This window comes from Myxocyprinus asiaticus, chromosome 14, assembly GCF_019703515.2.
Source record: "Myxocyprinus asiaticus isolate MX2 ecotype Aquarium Trade chromosome 14, UBuf_Myxa_2, whole genome shotgun sequence".
Classification (NCBI taxonomy): domain Eukaryota; kingdom Metazoa; phylum Chordata; class Actinopteri; order Cypriniformes; family Catostomidae; genus Myxocyprinus; species Myxocyprinus asiaticus.
The window spans coordinates 1,152,392-1,169,304 of record NC_059357.1 but is presented as its reverse complement, the minus strand read 5'-3'; the positions used below and the strand labels follow the sequence as shown (position 1 = coordinate 1,169,304).

At 39.0% G+C, this 16,913-nt stretch overlaps 1 protein-coding gene across 2 annotated transcripts in view; it reads left to right on the top strand.

Annotated features, from left to right (window-relative positions):
• Positions 1-7,006: 7,006 nt before the first annotated feature.
• LOC127451263 (myosin-9-like) overlaps positions 7,007-16,913 on the top strand; it is a 66,707-nt gene continuing 56,800 nt past the window's right edge. For both annotated transcript variants that reach the window (XM_051715805.1, XM_051715804.1), the window contains exon 1: positions 7,007-7,161. The gene's annotated coding sequence lies outside the window, so the exon portion shown is untranslated. The remainder of the gene's footprint in view (positions 7,162-16,913) is intronic.

The window sequence follows — 16,913 nt, the reverse complement described above, 5'->3', positions numbered from 1 at the left end:
CTATCTAATAACTAAGTGGATGAATAAACGTGTGTTGTCTGAGATTGTCTACTAAATACCAGTGGTGCAAACATAATGGCAGATGTGTTTACAGTCAACAACATATCACGTTATTTGTGATTTCAGCACGCTGTGTGCCTGATACACACACACAAATACCGTTTTCATTCTTTCACTGTGTAATTGTGATGCTACATGCAGAGGCCTGCTGGGGGTATTGGTTAGCGCGAAAGGCATTTCAGAAGCCAAATTTCTCAAGAAAAGGAACTTGAATATTCCCGAATTGAGTAAGTCATCTTATCGGCCTTCCTGCGCGCTCATTTGAGGAAAGCGTGGGGGAGAGAGACAGGATGTATAGCCTTCAAGTCTGTGCTTTCATCATTTTTTGTTGTCCTGTTGATGTTTGCTGATGTTCTTAATTATTTTGAGGTTTTGTTTGGATGCGGTGTTGAGTGAAATGTGAGCCATTTAAGGACAGACACACAAACACAATCCCAAAACCGAACAAACAGAAATGCAGTCATGGTAAAAGATTGTGAGAGCGCTAAAGTGAGTTGTGTAACCAGTTCTGGGACAGTGAGAGGGTTTGTGTGAAGACAAATGAAGACTCATTTATGGTTGCTAAACTGCATTTGCACATAAAGTGCAAAGGGCACAAACACAACAATGCATATGTCGCGTGAATGCGTTCAGGTGAGGTCGCATTAAAGGCGCGTTGAGCTCTGCAGTGTTGGCATTCCGAGAGAAAGCTCGCTGTGCTTATGTGCCACAATACAGGAACACACCCAACAGGCGGGACACACCCAGACCGGGTGGCACACAACCGCGGGAAAAGAGCGGGTCAACTTACAGGAAGAGCACGAGGTCAGCATTGCCCTTATTTGGTAATCTGACTCGCTGCATCTGGTATCAATCACTTTGAGACCTTTGACTCGTCATTTGAAATTTCTCTAGTTGCCCAATCAGCAGGGACACAGTGTAAAAGCCAGAGAGGGATGTACTGTTTTTTAGACACATTGGTTTATTTTTCCAAGTGTGGAGTTTGAGGCAATTCCACAAACAAGTGGAGAACCTTCTTTAGATGCTGATAAAAGCGTCCCATCAGGATCTCTGTGTCCAGTTGCCTGGAAATCACTCCACATTCCTTGAATGCTTTACTGAAGCGTGCTGCTTGGAGACATTCCAGCCTGCTGCATGAGATAATGCTTGTGTGTGTGTGTTCACATCAGTCCTAGTTTATGAAGGAATATCAGTGAGGAACTTGGAGTAATGCAGTATTTCGGCTCTGTTCCAAAACCAAGTGCGCTGCTTTGTGTCGATTGCCTGCTAGCATCCCAATTAAAATACATGAGTGATTTGGAACATGATAGGATAGGAAGCAACAAAATAGCAAATAGCACTCCTCACATGGTGCACATAAGTGACTTGATGATTGTTTTTTCATTTAACATTATCATGTTGCTAAGCTGAAGTTAGAATACTCTAACTAGACTGGTGTAATTTTATCGAGACAAACTTTGACGTTGGCTTGACAAAGCCTTGTCTAAAAAATGGAAAGTAATTACATTTTTTTTTGAAGGCTGCAGATAGATCATCAAGGCAAGAAAGAGAGAGAGAGAGAGACACAGTTAAAGCAGATTAAAGGCCTGGTTTACATTTGAATTTTTGAAGTTGGAGTTTGAATAGTCTTGGCCCGTTTGAACATTCCATTAATGCGATTTTGGAGATTTTTGATCGCCCGTTGTGCAGAAACCGTAATTCTGATAAGTTAGAAAAGTCAAAGCAACTTGAGTCACAACAATCTGAAGGTCTGTACCAAGTTTGGAGAGTTAGAAATGTTGAAAAAAAAAAACATAACACCCTGTCTACACCGGACGTGAGCGATGTCGCGTTGCAACGCCTTGAAGCTGGACATGTTTCAAATTGTAAAGTCAGTTCTAAGACCAACTGGCTAAGGGTCTCATCCTCTCTCTCTCTCTCTCTCTCTCTCTCTCTCTCTCTCTCTCTCTCTCGAAAAATAGTATTTGGCTTTGTCAAGCCTTCATAATAAGAATTACAGTGCATTATCAGTTTGCTACAGTGCATTTAGAAAGTATTCAGACCCCCTTCATTTTTTTCACATTTTGTTGTTGCAGCTGTATGCTAAAATACTTTAAATTATTAATTTTTGAACATCGATCTACACTCCATACCCCATAATGATAAAGCAAAAACCAGATTTTTGATAACTTTGCAAATTTATTAAAAAGAGAAGACTGAAACATTACATTGACATAAGTATTCAGACCCTTAACTCAGTACTTAGTTGAAGCACCTTTGGCAGCGATTACAGCCTCAAGTCTTTTTGGGTATGATGCGACAAGCTTTGCACACTTGGATTTGGGGATTTTCTGCCATTCTTCTCTGCAGATCCTCTCAAGCTCTGTCAGGTTGGATGGGGACCGTCAGTGGACAGTCATTTTCAGGTCTCTCCAGAGATGTTCGATTGGGTTCAAGTCTGGGCTCTGGCTGGGCCACTCAAGGACATTCACAGAGTTGTTCCTAAGCCACTCTTGCATTGTCTTGGTTGTGTGTTTAGGGTCATTGTCCTGTTGGAAGGTGAACCTGCAGCCCAGTCTGAGGTCCTGAGCGTTCTGGACCAGGTTTTCATTAAGGATATCTCTGTATTTTGCTGCGTTCAGCTTTCCTTCAACCCTGACCAATCCCCCAGTCCCTGCCACTGAAAAACACCCCCACAGCATGATGCTGCCACCACCATGCTTCACTGTTGGGATGGTATTGTGCAGGTGATGAGCCTGGTTTCCTCCAGACATGACGCTTGGAATTGAGGCCAAACAGTTCAATCTTCATTTCATCAGACCAGAGAATCTTGTTTTTCACAGTCTGAGAGTCCTTTAGGTGCTTTTTTATGTGTCTTGCACTGAGGAGTGGCTTCCGTCTGGCCACTCTGCCATAAAGCCCAGATCGGTGGAGTGTTGCAGTGATGGTTGTCCTTCTGCAAGTTTCTCTCATCTCCACACATGATCTCTGGAGCTCAACCAGAGTGACCATCAGGTTCTTGGTCACCTCTCTTTAGCAAAGCCCTTCTCCCACGATTGCTCAGTTTGGCCGGGCAGCCAGCTCTAGGAAGAGTCCTGGTTGTCCCAAACTTCTTCCATTTAAGAATTATGGAGGCCACTGTGCTCTTGGGAACCTTCAATGCAGTCGAAATTTTTTTGTAGCCTTCCCTAGATCTGTGCCTCGACACAATCCTGTCTCTGAGCTCTGCAGGCAGTTCCTTTGACCTCATGGCTTGGTTTTTGCTCTGATATGCATTTTCAGCTGTGAGACCTTACATAGACAGGTGTGTTCCATTCCAAATCATGTCCAATCAGTTTAATTTGCCACAGGTGGACTCCAATCAAAGTGTAGAAACATCTCAAAGATGATCCAGAGAAATGGGATGCACCTGAGATAAATTTCAAGTGTCATAGCAAAGGGTCTGAACACTTACGTCAATGTGATATTTCAGTTTTTTATTTTTCATAAATTTGCAAAGTTATAAAAAATCTGTTTTTTGCTTTGTCATTATGGGATTGATGAGGAAAAAAAATAATTTAAAGCATTTTTTTTTCCTCCCCTTTTCTCCTCAATTCGGAATGCCCAATTCCCAATGCGCTCTAAGTCCTCGTGGTGGCGTAGTGACTCGCCTCAATCCGGGTGGTGGAGGACGAATCTCAGTTGCCTCCGTGTCTGAGACCATCAATCCACACATCTTATCACGTGTTGAGCATGTTACTACGGAGACGTAGCGCATGTGGAGGCTTCACGCTATTCTCCGCGGCATCCACGCACAACTCACCACGCGCCCCACCGAGAGCGAGAACCACATTATAGCGACCACGAGGAGGTTACCCCATGTGACTCTACCCTCCCTAGCAACCGGGCCAATTTGGTTGCTTAGGAGACCTGGCTGGAGTCACTCAGCACACCCTGGATTCAAACTCACGACTCCATGTGTGATAGTCAGCGTCTTTACCGCCCCCAGTTTAAAGCATTTTAGCATAACGCTGCAACATAACAAAATATGAAGGGGTCTGAATAATTTCTGAATGTACTGTATATACATAGCATGGAAATATTAGGTAAAATAGTTCATTTTTTAGTAGATGTAACTATTTTTCAATACTTTTCGTATGAAACATTAGTATATTTATAATCAACAGTCACACGTCTCTCGCTTCGTCTGACATCTTGGATGTTCACTTTTCGAGTTTGTCGCAATGTATTCTGGGATTGCCTTCCCCGATGCTGCCTTAGAATTTGTCCAAAGCGAGGTATAATATTAGCAGCATTATGTTGCTAATCGAATTTCATATCATATCATATCATATACTCAAAATATTTAAGATTTATGCATTTCAGTTTCATAAAACGTTCTATCAAATTAAACTGTGTAATGTTTAATTAAATTAGATTATTAAAATATTTAATATTTAGTTTTATTTTATATAAGATTACTCAATTCAATTTGATGGAATTTCGTTAGGAAATTGAAATGCAAAATTGAAAGTCTATCACATCATATCATGACAACATGCTACATTATAAATTATATATGGGTATTTCTTCAACTTTGAGACATTTTATGTCCCAGGGGATTTATTTTTAGTAAAACTAACAGATTTCAATGTTTTCCTTTTTGTTATATGAAAGTCACATTAAAACGTTTTGCCATGTCTTCCCATAGTTGTGGCATCAGGCTTGTTTCCAGCACATCAAACAATTTTGCCCCTAATAAAGTTTGTTCAGAAGTAAGTGTGTTAGCAAGTGGATAAAAGTGTCAGTGAAGAGCATGCCTGAGATGAAATATGAGACAAAATCAAGTGAAATATCACTTTATTTTGGCCGTCATTTCCAATCGAGCTATAATTCTAGAACACAAAACGTTAGCTATGAAATTAACCTGAACAGGACAAAGCAGTCTAAAGTTTAAAAATGTCATTTCCATCAGCGTGATTTCCAGCACAGAATTCTATTAAACACAATCCAGAATTTGAGATGAAAATGACACATTAATGTCCTGTGATGCATGAACACACACTGTTGCACATAGTTAGTAAATAAGGTTTTAATGAGACAAATCCCTGTGGCTCAAAGTGCCTGAAGTTGGAGAAACACCTGTATATATTTAATGTGATGTTACATTATAATATAAAATAACACGATATAACATAACAGACACTGTATGCACATGTACATGTGTGAAATGTAAGTTGCAAACGTTTTGTATTGCATGTATGTTTGTGGTGGGAGGTCAGTCTTACACACTCCAGATGCAGATATCATGTAGGTTTAGCGTGTTGGAGCTGAGAGTGTTTTAAATCATTGCCAGTCTGATGGATGTGTGTTTAATATTTTGCTTGTTTTTTCACGATTGTTAAGTTCTGCATGAGTGGAAAGTGTCATGTGTCTTTGGATTTCACAACATCTAACAGCATCTGTGTTATTGGCGTTGACCCCGTGACGGCCCCTCCATCATCTCCATGGTTACAGTGTGGAGTGTCTCCAGTGCCACAGATGTGCTGCAGTGTGATGTTCATGTCACTGTAAACACACGTCTGATGTCTCCATGCGCTAGACAGATGACGTTTATCATGTTACACATTTTTCTGCACACACACATGCTTTTTCAATGCAAGCAAGAGTATTTAAAATATGTCAGTGGAAAAAGTGCAACCTCAAGCACTTTAAGTAACTTTCTCTCCAAAAATGTCAAAAACTTCCTACAGTCTCATATCAGCAACTAACACTCAAATTACTATGCGTGAAATAGTTTTAAAAGCAGCCAATCCAGTTTAAATATGACATTTAAAATAATAATACAATTAACAAAAACATAAAATGATTAATACAAATTTAACATATATATATATATATATATATATATATATATATGTATAGATAAATAGATAGATATTAATTATATACATATGTATATATATATATAATACCTACAGTATACTATACATATAATACATATATATACAGTATATAATACAGACAGTATAATATACAGTATATACAGTTTATAATACACATATATATATATATATATATATAATTATATATATATACATATATATATATATATATATATATATACATATGTATATAATTAATATCTATCTATCTGTCTATATATATATAATACCTACAGTATACTATACATATAATACGTACATATATACTGTATATATAATACATATAATACAGACAGTATAATATACAGTATATACAGTTTATAATACATATATATATATATATATATATATATATATATATATATATAAAAAATACATATGATACTTAAATATGGTGTATATATTTAATACATATACTGTATATATATGTATGTGTATTTATGTCTGTATATATATATATATGTGTGTGTGTGTGTGTGTGTGTGTGTGTATGCAAACGAACCAAGATACATAAATAGATGAAACATTGTTAAACAAATCTGTGCTCAAATATGAGTAAATTACACTCTAAAAATAGTAAAATAAAATAAACAATAATAAATAATTGAATGAAAATAGTGAAATTAACTCTTCATATTGTGGAATGCACTTTAAAATTGTCACTCCTCATCCAATAAGAGAAAGTGTTTTTGTTAAGAAATTTCCTGATTCCAGACATTCCTGCCTGTGTGTGTGTGTGTGTGTGTGTGTGTGTAAACACGGTCCGGCTACTTATATGGTCACAAAAGCCCAGAGACGCGTACATACCTCAGACATGAAACACACATACGGGCCCCTGCGGCCCAACTATTTCAAGTTCACCCTATGATGCGAACATAGCCGCTTGTGATTGGCCGAAGCCCCTGGGAAGGCAGATAGGACGGGCTGTGATTGGCGGAGGGGCGGGGCCTCGCGGTGCAGACCACGCCCACTGGGACCGCACCCCGAACCAGCAGGACGGAGTTCAACTAAACGAGTGCAGGAGGGAGGAAAGAGAGAAAGAAAGGGAGAAAAAAAAAGAGAGAAAGAAGCTAACTTGTGCGCAGTTGCTGTGGATTGAAAAGAGAAGTTTGGAGCGCAGCGACACGAATCCACGTCGAGTCCTTGGAGTTTTTTGACAGCCGACCCCGAACTCCTCGTGTCTGCATCTGAACAGCAGGTAAAGCCGCCGCTCGGTGCCGGTTCGATCCATTCAAACGCCGCAGAGAGAACCAGGAAGCGCCGCTTGTGGGAACTCACTGACGCGACCAGATTTCGTTGCACTTTCAAACTTCTCCTTCGTGGAAATGTCGACATTTTATCTTGGTATCTTGCGAACGGAGACTGTTAACTCTGTGACGCGTCCGTAACGCGACGCGTTATCTCATAGACGCGTCAGAACGCGCGGTGAGTTTCAGGAAGTGTTCGAGCTCAGGGACACCGGCTCACGCGGGCCCGAGCGGGTTCAGACAGGGTTCGGCTCGTGCAGAAACGCGCTAATATGGCTGAAAACATGATATTTGTGCAGACTTGCGTATGACATCTCTTGTTGAGACGCTTGACGTTGCGCAGGGCACTCATTACGTCACTGTCTGGTCAAACTGGGTCGGAGCGCGCGTTGCCCGTTCCAAGGCCCCAAAACAAACTCTGATGAGAGATAGTGTCCGTGTCTCAGTTAAACACGATACATTTATTTTCTGCAAGTTTGTGAAGGTTATAAACGGGTTACGCAGATTGCACGCGCGACGAGCACGCGCTTTTCTCAGTGTAGTTTACTGCAAGCTTTGAGGAACTTTATAATTATATTAAGAACACTGTAAATCATGTTCATCGGAGCCTGCTGGAAATCTACATTATACAGAGATGTAAAATAACACAAATCTGTGTCTAATCCATTTAATTTATTTGTACAGTTACAAGTGTGTACTAGATGTTTTGTGAGTATATAATTGTGTGTACATGTTTATGTTGTTAGTTATAGTGTCTTAGTCTCTTAAGGTGCAGCTATTGTTGGAATTAATATGCAAACCAACCAGTTTCACTTTTATCAAAGACAGCCTCTGTACACACCTGGGCAGTGTGTGTGTGTGTGTGTGTGAGAGAGAGAGAGAGAGAGTCTTTACAGGTTTAACCTCCATCGTGGGGACCATATGTCCCCACAAGGATAGTAAAACCTGAGATCACCTACACTGTGGTCCCCACGAGGGAAATAACATATTTAATGATGTTTTATTGAAAATGTAAAAATGCAGAAAGTTTTCTGTGAGGGTTAGGTTTAGGGGTAGGGTTAGGGTTAGGGGACAGAATCTATAGTTCATACAGTATAAAAATCATTATGTCTATGGAGAGTCCTCATAATGATAGCTGCACCAACGTGTGTGTGTGTGTGTGTGTGTGTGTGTGTGTGTGTGTGTGAGTGAGTGTGTGTGTGTCTGTCTGTCTGTCTGTCTGTAGTGTGTGTGTCTGTCTGTCTGTAGTGTGTGTGTCTGTCTGTCTGTCTGTAGTGTGTCTGTCTGTCTGTCTGTAGTGTGTCTGTCTGTCTGTCTGTCTGTAGTGTGTGTGTCTGTCTGTCTGTCTGTAGTGTGTGTGTCTGTCTGTCTGTCTGTAGTGTGTGTGTCTGTCTGTCTGTCTGTAGTGTGTCTGTGTCTGTCTGTCTGTAGTGTGTCTGTGTCTGTCTGTCTGTAGTGTGTCTGTCTGTCTGTAGTGTGTCTGTGTCTGTCTGTAGTGTGTGTGTGTGTCTGTCTGTAGTGTGTGTCTGTCTGTAGTGTGTGTGTGTGTGTCTGTCTGTAGTGTGTGTGTGTGTGTGTCTGTCTGTAGTGTGTGTGTGTGTGTCTGTCTGTAGTGTGTGTCTGTAGTGTGTGTCTGCAGTGTGTGTCTGCAGTGTGTGTCTGCAGTGTGTGTCTGTCTGCAGTGTGTCTGTCTGTCTGTCTGCAGTCTGTCTGTCTGTCTGTCTGTCTGCAGTGTGTGTGTGTCTGTCTGTCTGTCTGTCTGTGTGTTGTGTGTGTGTGTGTTTGTGTGAGAGAGAGAGAGAGACATGAGGGAGTGATTCTAGGGCAATGTGACCTATTAAAAGCACACACTGATAATTATACATTTTGTTTGGTCTGTCTCTTAACTCAAACACACTGGCTGTGTTTGGAATAGCGTACTACTCGTACTATTTCTGCAGGATGTATACTGTGCACAGTATGTGAATGTTCAGTATACATTCAGTACCAAGATGACCTACTGTAATTTGTCAAAATGTGCAGTATACAAAGGAGTAGGGATCGACCGATATTGGATTTAGCCGATACCAAGAACTAAGCTGGTGAAAAGGCCGATATTTTTATACAACTTGATCAATTGAATGTCAAAAACTTTTTGAAGTCTTTCCTTCCTGTGACAGGCATAGACAAAGAGCCAACAAGTGTCCAAAATAAAAAAAATCCCAGATGCAAGGACTATTATTTTGAAATGTCTGTGCTCACACAAACACATAAGGGAAGCCAAACATGCACTCTTACAGTCATTACAATGCTTTACAGTATAAACACAATAAACACTGTCATAGGCTAATAAATACTGTATGAGCAGTAATTCATCAATAGTAGATCATCATTCATCAATAGTAGTAGTTGTATTGCACATTAATCTCCTCGCAGAGTCAGTGATTGTTTATATTTCACCTCTAGAGGCCGCTGTTATACTGTAGAACCCTCCAGCGGCAGAAACGGAGGAATAATAATAAAACAAACTATCAGCATCGACTTTTGCTGTTAACTGAAATTTCCAAAAAGCAACTATCGGTGCCGATATATCGGTAAAACCGATCAAAATCCCAATAATAACCCGAATTTATATATATTTTTTTTATTCATTTAATTTGACTGCCAAAAATTAAGAGATTTTTGGGCAAAATTAAGAATACTAAATAACCATGTTTATTTCTGAATACGTTTTATTTGTTAATGATAACTGGACGGCACCCGCTGAATTAAACGTGAGGTAATTGGGTCATGTGACAACAATATTGCGCACTACTGTTGGGAATCTTTACCGTTGCATAATATATAATGTTTTGCGTATTAAAAAAAAAAGAAAACTGCAGTTAGGGAGTGGGTGATATCCTGATTGAAATGTGTTAACCATTAGAAATATTTTAGTATATTTTCTATTGCAATTGTATAAAATTCCACTGCAAATAGGGAATGCACGCTCCAATCTGTCATTTAGCATTATTTTTTGCCATAAAAGGCGCCTTTTTCTCACCGTCTTGAATGTGAGCGTTGCCACTATTCTTCTCATTATTTACTTTTAAATAACTTGCATTATTTTGAATTAGTTTTGAATCTCTTTCCATAATATGTGTATGTTGCGATGTATATCGTTACTGACCATTTCACGAATATCCCTTTAGAAATGTTTGCATGTATCGCATACACTAATGTGCAGTAAATATTACACTAGTATTTGTTTATAAACATAGCGACTGCACTGCAAGTGATGCAAAACAACAAACTAGAGCGTTCCCATTATAATCATGATAATTGCAAGCTTCTGCTCTTGCAGTGTAGAAAATGTTGTCGATTATAATGGAAGTGTAGTAGTTTGTCGTGTTGCGTTGATTGCCTTCATTGTAGACTCGTAACGCCCTTCTTTTAGTCGGAAAGATTGAGAGATTAAGTTTTGTGTGAATTCTGTGCAGAGATTGCGTAATTTTTCACCAACATCTTTCCTCAGGAGACCATGCCAACCGCATTCCTCAGTGCTAAACAGTTATTTTGGCGCGTTAAATGACTTTCCTGAGAGAACACGGTTGAGCGGCTCTTTCAGCGAGTGTGGGATTGAGGGAAAATGGCTGCAGGCTGGTAGATGTTAATCCGCAGGCACAATGGCAGTGAACGAGGCTGTTCTGAGCAGGTGTGGACCTGCATGAGGTCTTTGAGCTTCAGGTGTTGTTTATTCCGACTGGAACTGGCTGATTCTAGTCAAAGCCCATGAAATTGTGGGTATAGTATTGACTTACAAATCTCGTGTCCTGTTGGATCTTGACATGCAGCTGGTTTGTTTGAATTAGGTCATGTTCAGGTGTGAAGTCTTCATGTTGACGTGAACGTCCAGGGTCGTGTCTCGTCTGTTATTCATGTGATGACATTGCCTGACCCTGTAATCTTTTGCATGAGTAATGTTACCTCCCGTGAGCTTTCCTGTGCTGTTTTATTTTCTGCAATTAAATTTCCAGTAGTGTTGGTGACGCTACTTTGAAAGTGTAGTTTAAGCTACAACAAGCTACTTATAATTTGAACTAAAGTCAAGCTCTCCTTTTGGAACAAGTAGTCTAGCTAATTATCTACACTACAAGATACTAACAAATAGTAGCTCATTGCATTGAAGCTATTTTAAGTTTTTAAATGTATAATGATTAGATACAGTGCGACCGAAGTAGTAATTTTAATGCAAATGTACACTAAATATAACGACTGAAGTGTAACGATAAACAGCAGCATTTAACTCAATATTTTACTTAAAGGTGGCAAAATTAATCGGAAAAATAATCAAGATTACCAATACAGCTGCCACGATTAACTTATTGTGAAAAGTGTCTACTACAGCACTCATTGAGGTCTACTCCAGTTGCTTCAAAATTGTATATTTACGAGGATTTTTTGTCGTAAATTAATCAGCATATCAGTAACGACAATCCACCTAATATTCTAGTATTGTTGCGTTGCTCGCTTTCTGTGTAGGATTTGTTAAAAATTTGAATAACACTTTTGTTTTCCTTGCAAATAAAGAATTTCAGGAACCCAGTTTTCAGTTTGTTTGGACGTGTGTCTACATGAAGAATATCGCGTGCAGTTGCCCCACGGAAAATAAGTAATATAATGTTAAGTGTATAAATCGAAATAATTGCTATTGCAGTATCAATTATGATTTTTGTCATAATCTTGCAGCCATCATTTTACAACAAAAAAAACAAGTGAGTCTTTTTGGAATTGGTGAATTTTTAATGAACCGTTCAAGCGAACTGATTCACTAAAATGAATCTAACTTCCCAACGCTGCATAGCGACGTTCTATGAGATTGCGTTGTGTTTGATTGGCTCAATTTGTCTGTGAAGCTTTGAACGCAGTACAGTAAGACAAAAACCACACTGTCATGACAGCTTGTAATAATTCGAATGAGATGGCGAAATCGTAAGATATTGTACGATTTGGCTCATATGAAATAGTACAACTTTTATTCCCATCTGACCAATCAACAAACAGAATTTCAGACCGATACAACAAATATAGGCATCAAATTTTAGCTAGAAGGAAAGGAAATGCCTGTGAACAAATTCGGTTACTCATTGCACATATATTTTTGCAATACAATTGACTGATGTATGTCAATAACTTGCAATACGCTAATTATTACGCTCATCTCGTTCCAAACCCAAATAAAAAATTATTAAAAAAAGCCCAGAAAGCTCAGTTCAAAATCGTAATAACATCCATTGTTTCGTGTATTATTCTCTATGGGAGTAACAGTCGTATATTTTCCTCCGAGTCAACTTGTACGTTTTCTTACAATTCTGCCATCTCGTATTTATTATTCCGACAATTGCAATATCAAGGCAAATAATTGACGATAATGAAAGTTTTTTTTTTTGTCATAATCATGTAGTCATAAGTTTGCTACAAAAAAAAGAGCTTTTTTTTGGAATGGGTGAATTTAAATTAACCGTTCAAGCGAACTGATTCACTAAAATTAATCTGACTTCCCAATGCAATACAGCGACGTTCTATGAGATCGCATTGAGTTTGATTGGCTGTAAAGCTTTGAATGCAATACAATAAGACAAAAACAACACCGTCTTACGACAATTCATAATAATTTGTTTGTGATGGCGAAGTGCAAGATATTGTACGACTTGGCTCGTACGAAATAGTACGACTTTTATTCCCATAAAAACCGACCAATCAACAAACAGAATTTCAAATCGATACAATATAGGCATCAAATTTTAGCTATAAGTAAACTTCTGTGAACAAATTTGGTTACTTATTCCATATTTATTTATGCAATACTAATGAATGATGATTGTCAATAACAGGTATTGTTATTCCCCCACAGGGGGAAGTTGTCAGCAGAGTGTAAATGTAAAATAAACAAAAATCTAATAAACCCAGATGTTCAGAAATGGTTGAATAAGACTGCAAAATACTTCTTAGCCAGTGTAGGTATTCATTTGATCTAATCCAAGGCTATCTAGAAAGTTATCTAGAAATCAATATCTATAAATGATCAAGTTTGTCTAGAATGTCCTCATTGTATATCAAACAATTTGTGTATATATTCATAAACCCCCTGCAGATAGTGATGTGTCCTCTAGCGGTTCACACTGAGCAGCGCAGCAATACGATTTAATTTATCATTACAATTCAACTCGCAAAGTTTGTCAAAATGATCGCTTGCCAAATGTTGGCTACAGATGCAGTACTCTTGAAACACGTCACAGAACAAAGCAATAATTAGCGATCTATCTGAATCATCATGGCAAAAACCGTTGAATGTTTCACTTTGCTGCAGTTTTGACATGAGGACTAGGCTTCAATTAGCACCACAATTTCTCTTCCTCCTCCTTGTTTGGTTTGCTTTCTTCCCTATTTTGAACAGCACTTCCCGCAGTGCACCTGTGAAGCTGGAGAACCCAACAATCACAGGAAATGAGTGAACGGTAGCAAACATCCAGACAATAAACCGATAGCCGTTGAGTAAAGGGCCACATCCTGATTGAGGGCTTGAAAACGCCTGATGATTGTTGACTAAAGAGAAATATGGCTGTGCATATAATTGTCAATGTTTAATAGTTGCGTTTATCGCATGATTTGTTGCATGACTGCATTGTGATGCATTACAAATTCTCCTGCTGACTGAGTGACTGCCAGGGTTATGATGTAACTTCCTGTTGGAACAAGCCAAGTGTGATGGTGGCTCAGGATAAACTCGCGTTTGTACTGCCCTTGTCTGGCTTCATGAGGAAAACCCCCGTTTTGGAGACTTCCTGGAGCCAGAACATGGTTTTGAATGGAGGTCTGGATTTATCTTGAACTAATTGAGAAAGTAAGATTAATAGTGTACACTTCATGCTGTATTTTGAGAACACAGTGTGTGAGACCTGCACAACTGCATGTGAGTGTGTATTAACTTGTTTTGCGTAATAACTAAACGTCAAACTGTATTATTCAATTGTTGCAAAGCCTTTCTTTCTTTCTTGAGTTGAAAAGCAAAATTACATAATATATTAAGACTTGTTTTCAGAGAATACATTATGAATTTAGTTTGCCTTTCTCTTAGCCCATTGGTAAATAGTTTGATTTCATTATTTTAACCATAAATCTAACACAATTTTTTTGAGATTTATGATTAAACAAAAATAAACTTACTCAAGACATACTCTCTTTTAAAAAATCTTATATCATTTCTGTAAACATCTCAAGTAAATATATATATATATATTTTTTTACTGGAAATAAAAAAGACAAAAATACTGATTAATCATCTCGGTTGGGTCGGCTTATGGTTGGTCACGGGAAGCGTTTGTTTGGTTGGTTCATTAGTAACTACTGTAATGCTGTACTGGTTTGGGTGGGACGGGTCAAAGTCCACACAGAACTGCACTTTGGGCTTTGATTTCATTGGGCGTGGCATCACGAAACGCTGATAAGCTCCAGTCCAGAGAGATCAGACGTACAGCAACAGAAAACAAAGAGAAGAGACATACAGTGGGCGGTGGATGATTATTTCTAGATAAAGATGCTCATAAATACCAACTGTCTTCTGAGTTTATAAAGATGAGATTTGGATTAGTGATATGGGTTTTTCAACAGTCGATACTGATATCTCAAGAGCATGGGCCAGAGTAGGTTAGATGGGGTTCGGATCATGCCGCATCGTGTTAAAGGTGCTTTAAGCGGGAGGGGGGGGTCATGGAAATCGTGCAAAAAATGTTCCTACTCCCTGAGAGATATTACTGAAATAAGTGTTGTAAGATATCTCACCGGTCTCTGTGACAGCTCTAGACTCCGTAAGCAGCCAACAAAAACGTGTCCGCGAACTGCAGACAATGAAGCTATTGACCTGTCAATAATTTTGCACATTCTCACAGTGTTGTAGTTGCAGCGAATTATTAAGACATACTTCCATTTTTATGCCACGTTGTTCATAACAGTTGTCAGTTGTAGGGATGTGTGGAACGACTAATTTCACTGACGTTTAAATGAAAATTTTTAAGTCGACTAGTCTAAAAGAAAACAGTAAAAAAACTATTTGTTTATGCGAACCATTTAAAATACTTAATCTGTTCCAAATCCGACGCTAAATTCCACTGAAAAGGGGCATTTATCTGCAACGTGCTCACCTTGCATTATGATCATTGTACATTAAATATAAAACATGACACGCATTCACTGAATCAACGTTAGCGAATATTTAACAGGCATATTTATTGAAAACAATTGAACGAATAGTGCAGGACCAATAGAGCAACCCAGCCTGTTCTAAACGGAAATCACCAAGTAAAAGTTACTTATTAAAACAGTCAGGACATTGTTGAAAATAATTAACATGTAGATTAAGCCAAATCTACGAGAGAGAAAACATTTGCTGAAAAGTTGCGCGTATTTCACGACGTGCAGTCGTGCATTAGCCATTGATCTAATATTACACCTGTTCGTTAAAGAACGTTAACCAATCTGAGTGACTCCAGCCAGGTCTCCTAAGCAACCAAATTGGCCCGGTTGCTAGGGAGGGTAGAGTCACATGGGGTAACCTCCTCGTGGTCGTGATTAGTGGTTCTCGCTCTCAATGGGGCGTGTGGTAAGTTGTGTGTGGATCGCGGAGAGTAGCATGAGCCTCCACATGCTGTGAGTCTCCGCGGTGTCATGCACAACGAGTCACGTGATAAGATGCGCGGATTGACGGTCTCAGAAGCGGAGGCAACTGAGACTTGTCCTCCGCCACCCAGATAGGAAAAAATAGGCCTGTGATGTAGCCTACAATAAACCTAATGTATCCTAAACATGACGTGCACACAGCATAAAAGATAGTTTAACCCATTAATGACTAAAACAGTCATTTTCTAGGCTACTTAAAAGCATACATTTTTCGATGAGCAAAATTAACCTGTCGACTTGACTCACCTGAGGCGGCTATCCTGCACTTGAGAAAGCCTGCACAGTGGAAAAATTATGTACAAGCATGCACAGATTTAAAGAAGACTCAAATGTGAAAACATTCGTAGGGACTTTCAAACGTTGTAAATCCGATTCCCGCACCACCACCTAGCGAGAGGACATTTTCCTGCGCGCGCCGTGCGAGAGAGAGGGGTGAAATGAAACTTTGTATCTGCTCCAGATATCCTCTTTTTTTTAAATAATATTTGTATTATTAATTATAGTAATTTAAGCACAGCCCCTGTAAAAAATATAAAGCCAAACGTAATTGTGTAAAAGTGTTGATCAGTTTAATGGGGGGAAATATTAACCGACTAGTAATTCCAGTGTTAGTCAACTAGTCTCACACATCCATAGTCAGTTGAGGGTGCTGTTTAGCTGCTGTTGTTTTTAACAAGCGTTTTTGCATCATGTCGGTCCCAATAAAGCTCATTTGGTATCTTTGGAGTGGAAAGAGGGGGCGTGGCTAATCCAACGGCTCAGTCTCATGGAAGTAGAACGGTTAAAATCGCTTCCAGCACCTTTAATGAATCTGGTTATGTGATAATTGTGCAGAACAGTAGAGTACAATGAGCATTTCGTCATGAGTTCAAATGCACTAAATCTCATTTCAGGGAGTTTTTGCAAGTTTGTGATGGTTATAAATGGGTTAACAGTATGCACACACTCCTAAAGTTTGATCAGCACTTTTACGAATGTTTCATTCATATAAACAATTCTTAAATAAGAA